The sequence below is a fragment of the Aegilops tauschii genome, chromosome 3, assembly GCF_002575655.3.
Source record: "Aegilops tauschii subsp. strangulata cultivar AL8/78 chromosome 3, Aet v6.0, whole genome shotgun sequence".
Taxonomy (NCBI): Eukaryota; Viridiplantae; Streptophyta; class Magnoliopsida; order Poales; family Poaceae; genus Aegilops; species Aegilops tauschii.
Genome location: NC_053037.3, coordinates 506,783,392 through 506,789,391, shown reverse-complemented (window position 1 = coordinate 506,789,391; position 6,000 = coordinate 506,783,392).

Sequence of the window (6,000 nt, the reverse complement as noted above, 5' to 3'; positions counted from 1 at the left end):
CCACCCACCGACGCGGAAGAACACACTGAACCTCTTGGTACCCTCCGATCTCTCTGCCTCGCCGTGGTTCAACGCCGGCGAGCACCGCAGCCTTCGGACGCCGGTGAGCTCCGTTGGAGTTTTTAAACCTGACGTGTGGACCCCCCCCCCCCCCGTCAGCCTCTCTTCTATTTCCCCCGAACCGTTTTCTGATGGCGCCTTCGGGCAGAATGCGTTTTCTCTTTGGGCTGGCGCATTTCTTTCCGAACCGTTTTCTGTTTTCTCAGTTAAGTCCCTGGATCTTTTCTGTTTCATCACAGATTAGTCCCTGGACTAAAACCCTTATATCTTTTTGATTGATTCTTTTTCTGTCATCCTTGTATTTTTGTCTAGTTTTTTATGGTATTTATTTGGAAAAAATTTGGAAACAAATTTTATGCACGCGATGATTTTCACGTTAGTGTACGGTTCCGCTATACCGTAGGTTCCGGAGGAGGTGACGGAGCTGCGAACTTCGCCGAGCTAGACTCCGACTTCTCCGAACCAGGCAAGCATGTTTGAACCTTCGATATGATAGGTGTTTTGCATGTTTGCTTGAATGGTTTGTGCATGGCATATGAGCATCGGTGAGTATCTCGTTGCATGTAAGGCAACTATCCGTGTGTTCCGAAGTTACTGTGATCTCTGATGAGAGATGGCCTAGTCATGTGGTGACATGAAAGGTAGTGAGATGGTATTGTTGTAGCATGCCAGTCTTCGTCATCCGATAAACTCCGACGTTAACGTGGACTGAGCCACGTTACCGTTCTTCCCCTTTCGTGCTGCCACATGTTTTCTGCAAAGAATACGGTTTAGTAAGTTGTTAACCTCTTTCCTTGTACACACCAAATAGAGGGGCCGGGATGAGGGTTCCATGGCCCTGGATTAAAGCCAGTCATCCAGTCAGGGGGCATGGGTGTTTCCGGTTGGGACCGAGAGGGGGGCACCCCTTAGAGCGCGCGTATATAAATTTGATCCCATGCCACGCGAGGTTGTAGCCTCCCCGTCTCAAGGTTTTTCTTGAACGTTGCCGAGGGTGATTCCTGGCATCGGAATGTTAAATGGGTGTGTACTGGTTAGATGTGTTTCTCCTAAAACACCGTAAACAGAACTAGTCCCCGTGACTACTGAAATCCGTTGGCTGTGGTTAAAGTACAAACTCTGCAGAGTCAAATCCTTCCGAGTCATCGCGTCCATGGTCAAGGACCATGGCCAGTATATCCACATCTATGCCAGTCCTCGTGGTAAATCCCCGGTGAACAAGCTTGAGTTGTATACCCGTTTGAATTGTTATTCCTGTGGATGGACTAACCTTTATTTTCTCCGTACCTGAATATTCCCTTGAAATGAAATAAATTTATAAGCTACTGGAATATTAAGTTGTGAAATATAAGCCCTTTTTGTGATGTCACTCAGACGTCCGACTGTGGCACTCTTGTCATTTACTTTCAATATAAGCCCTTTTTGTGATGTCGCTCAGACGTCCGACTGTGGCACTCTTGTCATTTACTTTCAATATAAGCCCTTTATGTGATGTCGCTCAGAAGTCCGACTGTGGCACGCCCGCTATTTACTTTTGATATAAGCCCTTTATGTGATGTCGCTTCAGACGTCCGACTGTGGCATGCAATGTTATTTATTTTTCCATTATAAGCCCTTTATGTGATGTCGCTTCAGACGTCCGACTGTGGCATGCACTGTTATTTATTTTTCCATTATAAGCCCTTTATGTGGTGTCGCCTTGACGCCCGACTGCGGCATTGTTATTTCATTTGTATCCTTTCGAGGAGTCATTTAGACACTCGATTGGCCTTCAGTATTACTTTGGGATTTCGGGAGGAATACCGACCGACTTCCCTTTTATTTTCCCATGCATTTGCTATCTTATTCCCTGAGTGCGCTTTGTTAATCTGTTCATATGCATCATGTTTACATTTGTTATATCTTATGTCCGAACTATCTTGCGAGTACTTTCATAGTACTCACCTGGCTTGTTGTTTTGGCCAGATGTTGACGAAGGCGATCTCATGGATGAAGAGTTTGATAGTGAGTCCGGCGCCTAGAGGAATCCCAGTCAGTCCCGTGCGATCCTGGATGTTGGTCACTTGTATCATATACGCTTCCGCCACCCTCAATAAGTATCCTCGAGCCTCACTCCGACGCTCGAAGGGTTGTTAGATTCAGGAGTCATGTCACCCACTTCACTGTGACATATCCACCACCGCTTTTATTTGTGAGCTAGTAGTTATGCCACCCTATCCGCCGTTATGTTTTTATCGGCGTGCTTATAATAAATTGTTGAGCAGTCTCCGCTCAACCTTGTATTATATTTAGTACTCCTGGTTTTCTCTTCTATGAATCAAGATATTGTCTACCAGTGAGAAGGATTCTTCTCTGCTGGTCCGTAAAAGGGATCATTTTCTCAATAAATATTTTATTGGAAAACCGGTCGTGACAAGCTTGGTATCAGAGCCAGGCTGACTGTAGGAAGCCACTAGGTGCGATCGCTAATCGGTTATTAGTGTCTTTAGTGCTTTTTCAGCATTTTGCAAATGTAGCTATTTTCTGTTGGTCATCATAAATTTATGATATGACTACTCAGAATTTTTGCCTACTTTTGTAGATGGCTGGCAGCAACTGCGAGACTCGGGTGTTCACGAATGTGCCCGAGGGGTTTGTCAAACTCCTCGTCTCCATCACCAAGCTCGCGATCGGGCCAGCGACTCGTCCGGAGTTCACGCTTTATCAGCACAAGCTCAGCGACATCGTGTCTATGCACCAGGCCGTGGTGCAATTCAAGGGAGGACGTTCTGCGTCTCACCACTTCTGTTTTGTGGGAAGGGCCATGCCTACGGAGAGGCATGCCATGCAGATGGCTGCCCATGAGGCGATAGCTCGCCTTCGGGACATTCTTCCTTCGATGAAGACTCGTCGCTACCGCTACCTCCCATGCCATGTGCCATATACTTGTCACTATGCATTCGCCTGCCATAGGGGAGAGCAAGATGAAGCTATCGAGATGCTCGTTGAGTATCTCAAAGCTCTGGAGGAAGATTTTGACAACCTCGTGGACGATCTTGTGGCTGCCCGGATGGACTTAGTTCGGGGCGGTTCTGCCAGCAGGAAGGAGCTTCTCCACATGACACCGCCACTGACTTTCGTCTCGTCCTCAGCATCTTATTCACCGGCCATTTTGGACACTGCTCGCCGTCTGCCTACCACTGAGGAGTTCGACCGAGTCATCGCTCCTACTCCAGTTAGAGCTGCACCGCCTGCCGCACCCGCACTGCCGCCTGTCGCACCCGCGCCATCACCTCAGCGCAGTGCTACGCACCTGGAGCCTACTAGGGAGGAGGTGGAGGTTGAGTCTCCTGCACCGCTGGGTCTTACCCTCGGCAAGGGGAAGGACATCTTCACCATCTCCGACTGAGTGCGCCGAGTAGCCGCGCGATGTGCCTGCATGTATGATATGTTTTATATGTATGTTAGTTTGTAGTTTTTGTGTGCGCTTCATGTAGAATACCTGAGGGGTGTGCTAGCCTTAATAGCATGTCAGGAGTGTGTACGCACATCCTGAGTGATGTATCGTGTGTTTGCGTATGGCGTGTAAGATATGTGCTAAGCAGTCCTTTTCCGTGCGCAGTCAAATGTTTTCTTGAAAAATCTTGAGGTCTTTTAAATTTTTGCCTTTGCAAGATTTTCCTTGTGCCACACAGTTCTTCTCATGAGTTTTGCAAAATAATACCCTAGAGTGGAAAATGTCTCGTCCGTGGACTCGTTCCATGCCCAATCAGCCAGAAGAAGTCTATGGAACACAGACAAGCAACAACTTCACTCAGGGACAGTCTAGTCAACAGGACAGCGAGGCAGCCTTATCTCAAGTATGCCGCCTCTTCGAACAAAGCCAACAGCAACACCAAGAAATGATGAATCACGTCATCAATATGGGGAATCACCGTGAGCCATACCAACCACACTTCAAGTTGTCTGAACTGCAGAAGACACGCCCTCCAATGTTTGCTCACACTGATAGGCCACTTGAAGCCGATGATTGGCTTCATGACATCGAAAGAAAGCTGATTATTGCTTAGTGTTCAGATCATGAGAAGGTGCTTTATGCACCTCACTACCTCACTGGAGCAGCTGCAGCATGGTGGGAAAACTACCTACACATGCATCCCAGTGAACACAACATCACCTGGGAAGAGTTTAAGGAAGGCTTTCGTGGGGCACACATCCCCAGGAGCATCATAAAAATCAAGAAAAGAGAATTTGATGACCTCAAGCAAAGAGGCATGTCAGTGACAGAATACAACGGTCAGTTTACCCAGCTATCTCGTTATGCCTACGATGAGCATATGACTGAGAACAAAAGGATGGAAAAGTTTTTGGACGGCCTGGCGCCAGCATTAAGATGCCAACTGGTCGTACACACTTTCCCGGATTTTAAAACTCTGGTTGACAAGGCCATTACCTTGGAGAATGAGCGCCGCAGTCTGGAAGATATTCGTAAGCGAAAGAGGGACAAGACGACTCTTGCTCGCAACAACCGAAGCAAGCCTGATGTTCAGAGGATTGAAGCAAGAAAATCCACGACTACTGATCTAAGGCCAACCAGACAGTTTCATTCCAGGGACAAGGACTTCACATACCGTCCAGGGGTCACTTGCTATGCTTGTGGTGAAGAAGGGCACTATGCCAAACAGTGCCCAAAACCAAGGAACTCGGCCCCCAAGCCGAACAACGGTGGGAACAATCCAGCCCCCAAGCGCAACAATTTCAAACCCAACAACAATCACAGGAAGGGTCACCTGAACCATGTGACCAGGGAATAAGCCCAGAATGCCCCAGACATCGTACTCGGTACGTTCCCTGTCAACACAGTACCTGCCACGGTTTTGTTTGATTCTGGAGCTTCTCACTCGTTCGTTTCGAAGAGTTTTGTTTTACAACATGGTTTTTCGATACTTCCCTTGGAAAAATCTATGATCATCAAGTCCCCCGGGAATAAGCAGATCGCTCAGAGTTACTGCCAAGGAGTGATCATTGAGTTCGAAGGACTAAAGTTTCAAGCTAATCTCATCGTGTTGGAAAATAAAGGACTGGATGTCATCTTGGGGATGGACTGGTTGACCACCAACAAGGGATTTATTGATTGTTTCAATCGGACTGTGATTCTCACTCATCATCACGGCAAGACAATAAAGGTTACAGCTCAAGAAAGACCACGGTCACGGCAACCAAAGCTGAACAAAGTGGACATTTCAGAATTGAGAAAAGTTCCAGTGGTGTGCGAATTTCCCAACGTATTCCCTGAAGAACTACCAGGCATGCCACCAGACCGAGAGATAGAGTTCAGCATCGAACTAGCACCTGGCACCACTCCCATCTATAAGAAACCTTATAGAATGGTACCCTCAGAGTTGGTAGAATTGAAGAAGCAAATAAAAGAATTACTGGACAAAGGATTTATTCGAGCCAGCTCCTCACCTTGGGGTTCGCCAGTATTATTCGCCAAGAAAAAGGATGGGACACTGAGACTGTGTATAGACTATCGAGCTCTCAATATGGTCACCATCAAAAACAAATATCCGATGCCACGGATAAATGATTTGTTTGACCAGCTCGCACAAGCCAAGGTGTTCTCAAAAGTTGATTTAAGATCGGGATATCATCAATTGAAAGTACGGACAGAAGATATCCCTAAGACAACATTCACCTCCAGATACGGATTATATGAGTTCACAGTAATGCTGTTTGGACTGACGAACGCCCCCGCATATTTCGTCCACCTCATGAACAAAGTGTTTATGAAATTCATGGACAAATTTGTTGTGGTATTCATTGATGATATTCTGGTATACTCAAGGACACCAGAAGAACATGCTGAGCATCTCAGAATTGTTTTGGGAGAATTAAGGAAACATCAATTGTACGCCAAATTTAGCAAGTGTGATTTTTGGCTAAGACAAGTTGGTTTTC